The following is a 14,673-nucleotide window of genomic DNA, read 5'->3' on the forward strand; positions in this document are numbered from 1 at the left end:
CGTCAGCTGATCCCTAATAGCATGCCATGGCCGTGACACCGCACAGTCTGAAGAAGAGGGAAGGAGGGGAGTGAGAGTCGAGGATATGCACTGTGCATGCCCAGGGATCCAAGGCCCGCAGTGGGATTACGTTAGACGAGACTGCGAGGTGGGATCTGGAGCAGCGTGGACGCACAGGCACTGACAGCCTGACACCAAATTATGTCAGAAGACAGGCTGCGCTAATTGGGCATGGCCAAGGGCTAACAGAACAGCGCAGGCTCCGTGACAGCTTAAAACAACGCTGAGGAGGCAGCGCACGGCACCAAGGGGATAGGAATGACAGCTGTGCTGTGTCCCATTACGAAGGAAATTCGCACCTCCGGGACGGTTGAACGGTATAAGGGGACACATTTTTAGTGTTTACTTCTGTGTTTGCAAGGAGCATAATTAAAAGAGCAGCCTTTTCCTTTTGCATCCTTAGTGCTGCACAAGATGGCTCTTTCAGCTACAAACGTCTTGGGGGGAGGGGGGGGGGTTAAAGGTTCCCTTTCAACTTGCTCCAATCAGGCTTCGGCCTACACTCTGTTCCTCTGCTCCTCCTGCTGTACCTGGGCTCTAACACCGCCAGTTGGTGCCTGGAAGTGCTGTGTGCACAGTCAACAGTCGCTCCTCTGTTATTGGGGTTCAGTAACATCAGCTGATCCCCAGCTGTGTGTGCGGCAATACCTCCAATCTGCTCCTCCTGCTGTCCCTGGGCTCTAACACCGCCAGTTGGTGCCTGGAAGTGCTGTGTGCACAGTCAACAGTCGCTCCTCTGTTATTGGGGTTCAGTAACGTCAGCTGATCCCCAGCTGTGTGTGCGGCAATACCTCCAATCTGCTCCTCCTGCTGTCCCTGGGCTCTAACACCGCCAGTTGGTCCCTGGAAGTGCTAGTGCTGTCTGCACAGTCAACAGTCGCTCCTCTGTTATTGGGGTTCAGTAACGTCAGCTGATCCCCAGCTGTGTATCCGGCAACGTGTCATGCGACCGCCACGCTGGCACAACTAAAATGTAAGAGGACCTGTCCCCCCCCCTAGGCGTTTGTTACTGAAAGAGCCCCCATGTGCAGCACTAATACTGCACAAGGGAAAGGTCGCTCTTGAAATTATGCTCCTTGCAAACGCTGAACTACACACTCATGTAATGTGTCCCCTCACACCGTCCAACCGTCCTGGAGGTGGGACTTTCCTTTGTAATGTGACGCAGCACAGCCGTCATTGCTACCCCCTTGCAGAGGCGTAGCTAGAGCTTTTGCCGCCCGGGGCTGTTCCCGAGTTTGGCGCCCCCCCAGCTCAATACACACAAAGGTTACCAAAAATGGTTTTCCTGTTTTGTAGAACTTAAACTGGGCCTAATGGTGTCACCCCCACATGCCACACCTGTGACTTAATACCACCACACCATGACCAGGCCACATAGTGACCGAATAATACTACATACAAGGGACAAATACCACAACACCATTTCCAGACCACATATTACCACCACATAGTGACTGAATACTACAATACTGATCAGTAATAAAAAAAAAAACCACAATACTATCACCATAAGTGCCAGTATTCACAGGAGATCTGTACTTAGTATGCAGTGTCTGTGTAGAGGTAATACAGAGATCACTGGTGACATTATACACAGGACCTCTATATAGTATACAGTGTATAGTGTCAGTGTATAGGTAACACTGACTCACCAGTGACGTCTCTAGGTGAAGTCCTTCATCTTTTATCCAGCACAGACCGCCATCATTCCTTCCAGCCAGGACTCGTTTCTGCAGGAAATAACACAGTTATCTAGAGCTCCGCTTGCAGAACACATTACTTAATTTTTCACAACTTCTACATTACACCACATGAAGAAAAAAAGGTGATATAGTGTCACTCTGCACAGTAACAGGACCGCCCCCCCATTTAAAACAGTATACTCAAAAAATAAAATAAATACATCACTGCAGTAACAATATCCCTTAATTATCCCCTATGGTAATAATATTCCCCACCCTGGCCCCGTTTATCTCATTCCTGGCTCCAGCCATATGTTGTCGTATCCTGCCCTCATGAGTATCCATTCTACCCCATATGATCTCCCCATCCTGCCCCACCAGCCTCCATCGTATCCGTCCTGCCCCATGATCCAATCCTGCCCCGTGTCTCCAATCATGCCCCGTATCTACATTCTGCCCATGCCTCAAGTCCTGCCCCCAGTGTGTCCAGCATATTACCCCCATGTTGTCCAGCAATCTGCCCCAGTGTGTCCAGCATATTACCCCCATGTTGTCCAGCAATCTGCCCCAGTGTGTCCAGCATATTACCCCCAGTGTGTCCAGCAATCTGCCCCAGTATGTCCAGCATATTACCCCCAGTGTGTCCAGCAATCTGCCCTCAGTGTGTCCAGCAATCTGCCCCAGTGTCCAGCCTTTCCCCAGTGTGTCCAGCAGTCTGCCCCAGTGTGTCCAGCATATTACCCCCAGTGTCCAGCATTGCCCCAGTGTGTCCAGTATATTACCCCCAGTGTGTCCAGCAATCTGCCCCAGTGTCCAGCATTGCCCCAGTGTGTCCAGAAGTCTGCCCCAGGGTCTCCAGCATTGCCTCAATGTGTCCAGAAATCTGCCCCAGGGTCTCCAGTATTGCCCCAGTGTGTCCAGCAATCTGCCCCAGGGTCTCCAGTATTGCCCCAGTGTGTCCAGCATTCTACCCCATAGTCTCCTGTACTGCCCCAGTGTGTCCAGCATTCTGCCCCATGGTCTCCAGTATTGCCCCAGTGTGTCCAGCAATCTGCCCCATGGTCTCCTGTATTGCCCCAGTGTGTCCAGCATTCTGCCCCATGGTCTCCAGTATTGCCCCGGTGTGTCCAGCAATCTGCCCCATGGTCTCCAGTATTGCCCCAGTATGTCCAGAAGTCTGCCCCAGGGTCTCCAGCATTGCCTCAATGTGTCCTGAGATCTGCCCCATGGTCTCCAGTATTCAGAGTGTCCAGCATTCTGCCCCATAGTCTCCTGTACTGCCCCAGTGTGTCCAGCATTCTGCCCCATGGTCTCTAGTATTGCCCCAGTGTGTCCAGCATTCTGCCCCATGGTCTCCAGTATTGCCCCAGTGTGTCCAGCATTCTGCCCCTAGGTCTCCAGTATTGCCCCAGTGTGTCCAGCATTCTGCCCCATGGTCTCCAGTATTGCCCCAGTGTGTCCAGCAATCTGCCCCATAGTCTCCTGTATTGCCCCAGTGTGTCCAGCAATCTGCCCCATGGTCTCCTGTATTGCCCCAGTGTGTCCAGCAATCTGCCCCATGGTCTCCTGTATTGCCCCAGTGTGTCCAGCAATCTGCCCCATAGTCTCCTGTATTGCCCCAGTGTGTCCAGCAATCTGCCCCATGGTCTCCTGTATTGCCCCAGTGTGTCCAGCATTCTGCCCCATGGTCTCCAGCATTGCCCCAGCCCCAGACAGTCAGAAATAAAGAAAAAAAAAAAAAAGTAAAATCCTCACCTCTCCCGTTCCCAGCGCAGGTCCGGTGCAGTCAGCGTCTCTCCGGCTCTGCGACGCTCAGGACAGAGAGGCAGAGCGGCGCGCACAGTAGTGACGTCATCGCGCCCTCTGCTCTGAGACGTCGCAGAGTCAGAGGAGGCTGCAGCTGCCGGCGCCGCAGGAACCAGGAGAGGTGAGTATAGAGCGGGGGGCGGGGGCGGGGGCGGGACCCGGGGGTGGGGGGAGCTGGCCCTGGTCGTGGCGGCGGACGGCGCCGCCCGAAGATTTAAAGGGGCGTCTTTTTTTTTTTTTTTTATCTTCTTCTGCAGCGCCGGCCGCCCCCAGCATTGTGCCGCCCGGGGCGGACCGCCCCCCCCGCACCCTCCTTCCTACGCCACTGCCCCCTTGGCACCGTGCGCTGCCTCCTTAGCGTTGTTTGATTCCGTCATGGACCCTGCGCTGTTATGTTATCCCTTGGCCATGCACAGTTTGCGCTGCCCGTCCTCTGACATCATTTGTTGTCGTCCTGGCTGCGCCTGTGCGTCCACGCTGCCCAAAATCCCACCTCGCAGTGTCGTCTAATGTGATCCCACAGTGGGCCTGGTATCCATGGCCATGCGCAGTGCATATACTAGCCTCTCACTCCCCTTCTTCATGCTTCTTCAGACTAGGCGGCGTCAGCTGATCCCTAATAGCATGCCACGGCCGTGACGCCGCACAGTCTGAAGAAGCAGGAAGGAGGTGAGTGAGAGGCGATGATATGCACTGCGCATGCCCATGGATCCCTGGCCCGCAGTGGGATTACATTAGATGACACTGCAAGGTTGGATCTCGGGCAGCTTGGACGCACAGGCACTGCCAGCCTGACACCTAAATGATGTCAGAAGACGGGCACCGCTAACTGTGCATGGCCAAGGGATAACATTACAGCGCGGGCTCCGTGACAGAACCAAACAACGTTGAGGTGGCGTACGGCACCAAGGGGGTTGGAATGACGGCTGTGCTGTGTCACATTACAAAGGAAAGTCCCACTTCCGGGATGGTTTGACGGTGTGAGGGGACACATTATATGAGTGTGTACTTCAGCGTTTGCAAGGAGCATAATTTTCGGAGCCACCATTTTCCATGTGCAGTATTACTGCTGTACAAGATGGCTCTTTCAGCAACAAATGCCTGGGAGGGGGGGGGGGTTAAAGGTTCCCTTTCAACTTGCTCCACTGCAGGCTTCGGCCTACACTCTGCTCCTCTTTGATTGGGTTTCAACACTGTCAGTTGCCACCTGGAAGTGTTGTCTACACAGAAAAAACACTAGGTGATGTGTCAGTGGGGTTCAGCACCGCCAGCTGTTCCCCTGCTGTGTAGTCGGCAACGTGTCCAGCACAAGCCACGCTGGCACAACAGAACAAAAGCTGCCACCAGTGCAGGCTTCGGCCTACACTCTGCTCCTCTCCTCCTCCTGCTGACCCTGGGCTCTAACAATGCTAGTTTTTGCCCGGAATTGCTAGCTGCACAGAGAAAAACACCAGCCAATGTGTTAGTGGGGTTCAGCACCGCCAGCTGTTCCCCTGCTGTGTAGCCGGCAACGTGACCTGCAAACGCCACGCAGGCACATGAACTAAAATTGAAGTGAGCCTGCCCCCCACCCCCAGGTGTTTCTATGTATAACAGCCACCTTGTACAGCAGTACTGCTGCATTTGTACAAGGTGGCTGACTTTTTCTCCTTGCCCACGTTTAATTAAACACGTACTAGATGTGTCTCATTAGAAACCATTACAATGTCCCTGAGGTGTGATTTTCCTTTTTAATGACACGCAGCACCCCCATTGTTAGCGCTGCCCGTCTTCTGACATCATTGGTTGGCTGGCTGTGCCTGTGCGTCCACCCTGCCCGACACAACGCCCCTCGTTGTCTCATATATTTTGACTGCGATGGTGTGATTGATGGGCACGAGCAGTGCATATGTTCGCCTGTCTTCACTCCCCTCCTTCCGCCTTCTTCAGACTGTGCGGCCTCATGGCCGTGGCAGGCGATAAGGGATCAGCTGAGGCCGCCAAGTCTGAAGCAGGTGTAAGGACATGTGTGAGCGGCGAACATATTTACTGCACAAGGCCACGAATCCCAGCACCGCATTGTGACTTTATGAAAAGGCACTGTGGGTCTGGGATTTATGGCCATCGTTAACCGCACCGGCCAACATGAAATGAGGTCATAAGACGGCCTGCACTAACAGGGTATTGCCAAGGGATAACACAAGAGCGCAGTCTCCTGTACTGCAAATAACAACGGTAAGGAATCTGCGCCCAGCACCTAGGTGTAAATTTTGACACCTGTGCAGCATCTTCTTCAAAAGAAAAGTCACGCCTCCACTACTGTTTGACAGTATAATGGGCTAAATAGTGTACGTGTTTTATTCAGCGTGTGCAAGGAGCAAAATGAAGAGAGCAACCTTTGACTTGTGCAGCATTAATGCTGGTCAAGGTGTGGCTCTTGTACCTTGCAACACCTGAGGGGGGGTTAAAGGTTACCTTTGAAAATGGTTCAACTAGGCTTCGGCCTACACTTTGCTCCTCTCCTCTTCCTGCTGACCCTGGGCTCTAACACCGCTAGTTTTTGCCCTGAAGTGCTAGCTGCACAGAGAAAAACACCAGCCAATGTGTTAGTGGGGTTCAGCACCGCCAGCTGTTCCCCTGCTGTGTAGCCGGCATCGTGTCCAGCACAAGCCACGCTGGCACAACCGACCAAAAGCTGCCACCAGTGGAGGCTTCGGCCTACACTCTGCTCATCTCCTCCTCCTGCTGACCCTGGGCTCTAACACCGCTAGTTTTTGCCCGGAAATGCAAGCTGCACAGAGAAAAACACCATCCAATGTGTCAGTGGGGTTCAGCACCGCCAGCTGTTCCCCTGCTGTGTAGCTTGCAACGTGACCTGCACAAGCCACGCTGGCACAACTGACCAAAAGCTGCCTCCAGTGCAGGCCTCGGCCTACACTCTGCTCATCTCCTCCTCCTGCTGACCCTGGGCTCTAACACCGCTAGTTTTTGCCCGGAAGTGCTAGCTGCACAGAGAAAAACACCAGCCAATGTGTTAGTGGGGTTCAGCAACGCCAGCTGTTCCCCTGCTGTGTAGCCGGCAACGTGACCTGCAAACACCACGCAGGCACATGAACTGAAATTAAAGGGACCCTGCCACCCACCCCAAGGTGTTTCTATGTATAACAGCCACCTTGTACAGCAGTACTGATGCATTTGTACAAGGTGGCTGACTTTGTCTACTTGCCCACGTTTAATTTAACACGTACAAAATGTGTCTCATTACAGACCATTACAATGTCCCTGAGGTGTGACTTTCCTTTTTAATGACACGCAGCACCCCCCTTGTTAGCGCTGCCCGTCTTCTGACATCTTTGGTTGGCTGGCTGCTGCTGTGCGTCCGCCCTGCCTGAAACCACGCTCCTCGTTGTCTTACTTATTTTGACTGCGAGGGTGTGATTGATGGGCACGAGCAGTGGATATCTTCGCCTGTCTTTACTCATCTCCTTCCGCCTTCTTCAGAATGTGTGGCCTCATGGCCGCGGCATGCGAGAAGGGATCAGATGAGGCCGCCCAGTCTGATGCAGGTGTAAGGACATGAGGGACAGGCGACAAAATTTACTGCGCAAGGTCACGAATCCCAGCTCTGCAGTGTGACTTTATTAAAAGACACTGCGGGTCTGGGTTTCATGGCCATCGCTAACCGCACCGGCCAACATGAAATGAGGTGAGAAGACAGGCATCGCTCACAGCGCATGGCCAAGGGATAACAAGAGCGCAGACTCCTGTACAGCAAATAACAACGCTCAGGAAGCTGCGCCCAGCACCTAGGTGTAAATATTGACACCTGTGCTGCATCTCCTTAAAAAGACAAGTCACGCCTCCACTACTGTTTGACAGTATAATGGGCTAAATAGTGTACGTGTTTTATTCAGCTTGTGCAAGGCGCAAAATTTATAGAGCAACCTTTTACTTGTGCAGCATTAATGCTGCACAAGGTGTGGCTCTTGTACCTTGCAACACCTGAGGGGGGGTTAAAGGTTACCTTTGAAATTGGTTCAACTAGGCTTCAGCCTACACTCTGCTCCTCTCCTCCTCCTGCTGACCCTGGGCTCATAACACCGCTATTTGTAGCCTGGAAGTGCTAGCTGCACAGAGAAAAACACCAGCCAATGTGTCAGTGGGGTTCAGCACCGCCAGCTGTTCCCCAGCTGTGTAGCCGGCAACGTGCTCTGCAAACGCCATGCAGGCACATGAACTGAAATTGAAGGGAGCCTGCCCCCCACCCCCAGGTGTTTCTATGTATAACAGCCACCTTGTTCAGCAGTACTGCTGCATTTGTACAAGGTGGCTGACTTTTTCTCCTTGGCCACGTGGAACTCAACACGTACAAAATGTGTCTCATTGAAACCATTCCACTGTCCCTGAGGTGTGACTTTCCTTTCTAATGATACGCAGCACCCCCCTTGGTAGCGCTTCCCGTCTTTTGACATCATGGTTAGCTGGCTGCGCCTGTGCATCTGCCCTGCTAGAAACAACGCCCCTCGTTGTCTTATTTATTTTGTCAGCGAGGGTGTGGTTTATGGGCACGAGCAGTGCATATGTTCGCCTGTCGTCCCTCATCTCCTTCCGCCTTCTTCAGACTGTGCGGCCTCATGGCCGCGGCATGCGAAAAGGGATCAGCAGAGGCCGCCCAGTCTGAAGCAGGTGTAAGGACGTGTGTGAGCGTCGAAAATATTTACTGCTCAAGGCCACGAATCCCAGCACCGCAGTGTGACTTTATGAAAAGGCACTGTGGGTCTGGGATTTATGGCCATCGTTAACCGCAGCGGCCAACATGAAATGAGGTCATAAGACGGGCAGCGCTAACAGGGCATTGCCAAGGGATAACACAAGAGCGCAGACTCCTGTACAGCAAAAAACAACGCTCAGGAAGCTGCGCCAAGCACCAAGGCGTTATTTGGGACACCTGTGCTGGGTCTCCTTAAAAATACAAGTCACGCCTCAACTACAGTTTGACTGTAGAATGGGCTAAATTGGCTACGTGTTGCATTCAGCGTGTGCATGTAGACAAATTAATAGAGCAACCTTTTACTTGTGCAGCATTAATGCTGCACAAGGTGTGGCTCTTGTACTTTGTAACACCTGAGGGGGGGTTAAAGGTTACCTTTGAAATTGATTCAACTAGGCTTCGGCCTACACTCTGCTCCTCTCCTCCTCCTGCTGACCCTGGGCTCTAACAACGCTAGTTTTTGCCCGGAAGTGCTAGCTGCACAGAGAAAAACACCAGCCAATGTGTTAGTGGGGTTCAGCACCGCCTGCTGTTCCCCCACTGTGTAGCCGGCAAAGTGTCCTGCAAACGCAACGCAGATACAAAGCTGACTCCAGTGCAGGCTTCGGCCTACACTCTGCTCCCCCTGCTTACCCTTTGCTCCAACACCGCTAGTTGGGACTGTAGGAAGACAATCTTTGATAGGCAACGCATCCGGGTTCCAACACCGCCAGCTGGTTCTCGGCAGTGTTTTTGTCACGGGTACTCCCTCGTGCCCAGCCTGGTTCCAGCACCGTCAGCTGTTTCCGGGTTGTGTCAAGCTCACTGAGACGCCTATGCTTGCCCCGTTGTGTTGCGGTCGGGTTAGCCAACTCCAGGGTGCCTCCAGTTTAGGAGCTTCCTATGTGGGCTGCGTGAACTGGTAGTCAAGGCTGGTTCTGTAGTGCCAGTAGGCCCAGCTCCCCCTGTAGGACTGTTGGGGTTTGGTAACTGCGGCTGCCTTGCGGCCTAGCTGTTCTCTCCTCTCCTGTGGGCCTTCGGGTCCACCACCTGGTTCCAGCACCGTCAGCTGGTTCCTGGGCCGAGCCATTGGCTTAGGTGCCTCCTCCTGGGTATCCGAGTTCCGCCAACGTCAGGCGGTCCTTGGTAGTGCTTTTAAGCACGGGCACCTACAGCTTAGTAACCGGGTTCCAGCACCGTCAGCTGGTCCTCGGTCGTGCCATTGGCTCTTGCACACTGGGGCAACGCATCTGGGTTCCAGCACCGCCAGCTGGTTCTCGGCAGTGTTTTTGTCACAGGTACTCCCTCGTGCCAAGCCTGGTTTCAGCACCGTCAGCTGTTTCCGGGTTGTGTCAAGCTCACTGAGACGCCTATGCTTGCCCCGTCGTGGTGCGGTCGGGTTAGCCAACTCCAGGGTGCCTCCAGTTTAGGAGCTTCCTATGTGGGCTGCGTGAACTGGTAGTCAAGGCTGGTTCTGTAGTGCCAGTAGGCCCAGCTCCCCCTGTAGGACTGTTGGGGTTTGGTAACTGCGGCTGCCTCGCGGCCTAGCTGTTCTCTCCTCTCCTGTGGGCCTTCGGGTCCACCACCTGGTTCCAGTACCGTCAGCTGGTTCCGGGCCGAGCCTTTGGCTTAGGTGCCTCCTCCTGGGTATCCGAGTTCCGCCAACGTCAGGCGGTCCTTGGTAGTGCTTTTAAGCGCGGGCACCTACAGCTTAGTAACCGGGTTCCAGCACCGTAAGCTGGTCCTCGGTCGTGCCATTGGCTCTTGCACACTGGGGCAACGCATCTGGGTTCCAGCACCGCCAGCTGGTTCTCGGCAGTGTTTTTGTCACAGGTACTCCCTCGTGCCAAGCCTGGTTTCAGCACCGTCAGCTGTTTCCGGGTTGTGTCAAGCTCACTGAGGCGCCTATGCTTGCCCCGTCGTGGTGCGGTCGGGTTAGCCAACTCCAGGGTGCCTCCAGTTTAGGAGCTTCCTATGTGGGCTGCGTGAACTGGTAGTCAAGGCTGGTTCTGTAGTGCCAGTAGGCCCAGCTCCCCCTGTAGGACTGTTGGGGTTCGGTAACTGCGGCTGCCTCGCGGCCTAGCTGTTCTCTCCTCTCCTGTGGGCCTTCGGGTCCACCACCTGGTTCCAGCACCGTCAGCTGGTTCCGGGCAGAGCCTTTGGCTTAGGTGCCTCCTTCTGGGTATCCAAGTTCCACCAACGTCAGGTGGTCCCTGGTAGTGCTTTCAGGCACGGGTACCTCCTGCTTAGTAACCGGGTTCCAGTAACGTCAGCTGGTCCTCGGTAGTTCCATTGGCTCTTGGACCTTCGGCTACCCATCTGGGTTCCAGTACCGTCAGCTGGTTCTCGGCAGTGTCTTTTGCTCTTGTACCTTCTGCTCCCCATCCTGGTTCCAGTACCGTCAGCTGGTTCCGGGCAGAGCCTTTGGCTTAGGTGCCTCCTTCTGGGTATCCGAGTTCCGACAACGTCAGGCGGTCCTTGGTAGTGCTTTTTAGCACGGGTACCTCCTGCTTAGTAACCAGGTTCCAGTAACGTCAGCTGGTCCTCGGTAGTTCCATAGGCTCTTGAACCTTCGGGTAGCCATCCGAGTTCCAGTTCCATCATCTGGTTCTTGGCATTTTCTCAGCCTTCTTGTACCTTCTGCTACATTTCCAAGTTGAAGACCCTAAAGTCGACGACCCGGAAGACCACCCCGATGACGACGACCCGGAAGTCCACCCCGATGACGACGACGACGACGGCGGAGACGACGACGGCGGAGACGACGACGGCGGAGATGGCGACACTGGAGACGACGACCCTGGAGACGACGACATGGAAGACCGAGAAGCAGAAGAACAAGAGGCTGCAGAACAAAGAGCAGAAGAACATTAAGCATAATACTTAATATCAGAGCAAAAGATATTATCTCAATTATATGCAGAAGAAGACTAAGCAGTGTATGGGGGTGAGTCCGTTCCTCCTCGTGGTGCCCCTGGATAAAGCCTGATGCTGCAGGCCAAACTGAACGCGGACAAATGTAACTTTTGTGACTGGCAGAACGGAAGGTGTAATCTTCCAACTTTTATAGATAACAACTACGGGAATGCCTGTCACAAATGAGAATATGATGAAGAAGTAGAATAGGAAGAATAATAACAGTTGAATAAAATGAATATGTAGAATAGGAAGAATAATAATAGTTGAATAAAATGAATATGAAGAATGTAATCAAAAAAAAAAAAAAAGGTAAAGGATGAAGAAGAAGTTGAATAAGGTGAAGAAGAAGTTGATGTCAAAGATGCTGATGATGATGAAGATGAAAGTGTGGGAAAAGTAAAAAAAAAAGAAGAAAAAAAAGAAGGGGAAGGGCGTGGAATAGTGAAACATCAATATCTGACAAAATAAAAAAATAATTTACATAGTCAATATCTTTGTCACTCCGAACGTCTTAAAAAAAAAAAACATGCTATTCTATTTGATTGGGCTAAACCTCTATGACTTTAATGTCTCCGCCACCTCCCCAAATACATCCTGCATTATTCTTAGTTGTTTTCCTTCATGTAGAATGAACGTACAAGGAAAGAAAGGGTTTATTTTAATTCCGATATTTTGGTCCCATTGACTTGCATTGAGATCGGGTATCGGTATCGGCGATATCCGATATTTTTTGAATATCGGCCGATCCTATCCGATACCGATACTTTCCGATATCGGAAGGTATCGCTCAACACTAATTATTACATAGGATTCTTATGATGTTACATCGGCTCATCTTCTCATTCAGGTCTCTGCAATATCGGATCCTCTCAGTGAAGATCTCCTACAAAAGAACATTTTCCTGATTTACCCATCAAGGATGGATATGGACAGAGACAAGATGGCGGAGAGGATATTACACCTCACCCTAGAGATCCTCTTCCGGCTTACTGGAGAGGTGAGAGATTCTGATGACGTCACATTACATCATTTTTATCTATGGGAATAACAGATGGACAGAACTGGAGAGGTGAGGACTCTGGAAATGTCTGTAGTGAGATTTATTAATGTGTCTCTCCATTACCAGGGTTACACAGTGGTGAAGAAGACCTCTAGTGATCGCTGTCAGGACCCTGTGTCTGAGGGATGGGGAAGACCCCCGAGACCAATCACGGGGCCTCCACCTCACCCCCTGATCCATGAGGACATCAATGACCAGAAGATCCTAGAACTCATCTACAAGATGATTGAGCTGCTGACTGGAGAGGTGACACTGCTGGGAATGCTGGGACATTATACAGTAACGCTATGAAGGGATCAAGGGATGACGGTATCATTGTATGTGTCAGGTTCCTATAAGGTGTCAGGATGTCGCTGTCTATTTCTCCATGGAGGAGTTGGAGTATTTAGAAGGACACAGAGATCTGTACAAGAACGTCATAATGGAGGTTCCCCAGCCCCTCACATCTCCAGGTAATAGACAGGACTAAATACACACGGCCTATAATTATCTGTATGTAAAGAATGAATTCACTCCCTGTATGTGTTTCCTCCAGATCTATCCAGTAAGAGGACAACACCAGAGAGATGTCCCCGTCCTCTTCTTCCACAGGACTGTAACCAAGAAGATCCCAATGTTCCTCAGGATCATCAGGTAGATGGAGAGAAGGTGTCATCAGAACTCAGACACGTCCGTTTATTTCCGATCCCGGAAAAACCAATACCGGAGATATCAGTGTCCGTGTGTGTAATACTTGCGGCACATGTGTGGCAATCGTGTGCTGCCTCAGTACCACACAGACGGCCACCTGGGAAGAAGTGCTACTGTAAGCGCTGTTCCCCGGTGAAGGGTGCTGAAGACGGCTCTCATCGTTCTCCCCTGCTCTGCAAGCGATCGGCAGGAGCAGAAGAGAATGATGAGTTATATTAAAGTATGAACGATGACAGCAGGTGGGGGCTTTAAGGACTATTACTCCCATCATCCGACACTTGCTGCCGCTTGTAACGGGGTCTACCAAGCTGGGGTACCTCTTTCAGTACCACCCCGTGTTTCAGGAAGTCCACTCTGCTTTTAATGTAGATTCTGAATGAAGGACGCTGGCAGGAATTTCTTGATTACATGAGAGCATATAAAAGCTGACTGCTTCTCCACGTATTTCCAGTCTAAGAACAACCTTTATTTACAGCACACAGAATATATAACACAGATACACAGGGCAGGCCAATAGGAACACAGCAGGCCAGACCTACATTACAATAGCCGCAGGGGGCCAGAGCGTGCCAATATTTACTGTGGGAATTATAAAGGTGGGGGGAGGTCAGAAAGAGAATATCTTGTCCAGGGGCGCAGCCTGTGGACTGATGCATTTCACATGGAACCTATTATACATACATATACTGCATAACATTCTTGTTGCTGGGGGGTTCTGTAACACGGCTCCCCTTTTCAGCGACACGATCGGCATACACAGTCTGATCCTTAACGGATCGGTTTGGGGATGACCGAAGTTTATGGGGTTGGTACAAGTTCCGTTTGTCGACTTAGTCCATTGGCATTACCGTTTTGTTTGCCGGGTCTGTAGTGGATGGTGAATTCCAGAGGTTGTAGGGCTAAACTCCACCGCAGTAATCTGGCGTTGTCTCCGGAGACCCGACTAAGCCAGAATAGGGGATTATGGTCCATTAGGAGGGAAAACTGTCGTCCATACAAATATGGTTGTAACTTTTTGAGTACCCATACTATTGCCAGGCACTCCTTCTCGATGGCCGCATAGCTCACTTCACGGGGCAGTAGTTTCCGACTCAGGTAAGCTACCGGGTGTTCTTGGCCGTCCGGCCCGACTTGGCTTAGTACTGTCCCCAATCAAAACATAGAAGCGTCTGTGTGGACAAGGAAACGTTTAGTTGGATCGGGTGCGGCCAATACAGGGGTATTGGTGAGGGTGTCCTTTAGCTGGCGGAAGGCTTCCTCACACTTTGGGGTCCAGGTTACCTGGCGGGGTTGGTTCTTACGGGTCAGATCAGTGAGGGGCTTGGCCACGCTGCTGTAATTGGGAACGAATTTCCTGTAATACCCCGCTAGAAATGCCATGACCTGGGTTTTTGTGCGTGGGGTGGGCCATTTGGCTATGGCCTCAATCTTGGCTGGTTCTGGTCTCTGTTTCCCACTTCCCACCCAATGCCCTAAATACTGAACTTCTGCTTTGCCCACGTGACACTTGTTTGGGTTCAGGGTGATTCCAGCCTTGTGGATCCTGTCTAATACTGTCTCTAGGTGATTTAGATGCTCTTCCCATGTCGCGTTGTAGATGGCGATGTCATCCAGGTAGGCACACACATAGTCCTGGAGACCATCCAGGAGCTGGTCAGCCAGCCTCTGGAAGGTCGCCGGGGCAGTCTTCATCCCGAATGGCATAACTCGAAACTGGAATAAGC

At 52.0% G+C, this 14,673-nt stretch overlaps 1 protein-coding gene across 1 annotated transcript in view; it reads left to right on the top strand.

Annotated features, from left to right (window-relative positions):
* Positions 1–14,673, top strand: part of LOC138662952 (zinc finger protein 585A-like) — a 187,238-nt gene that overhangs the window by 44,355 nt on the left and 128,210 nt on the right. The gene's annotated exons all lie outside the window — the stretch shown is intronic.

Source organism: Ranitomeya imitator, chromosome 2, assembly GCF_032444005.1.
Source record: "Ranitomeya imitator isolate aRanImi1 chromosome 2, aRanImi1.pri, whole genome shotgun sequence".
In the NCBI taxonomy this organism is placed as follows: domain Eukaryota; kingdom Metazoa; phylum Chordata; class Amphibia; order Anura; family Dendrobatidae; genus Ranitomeya; species Ranitomeya imitator.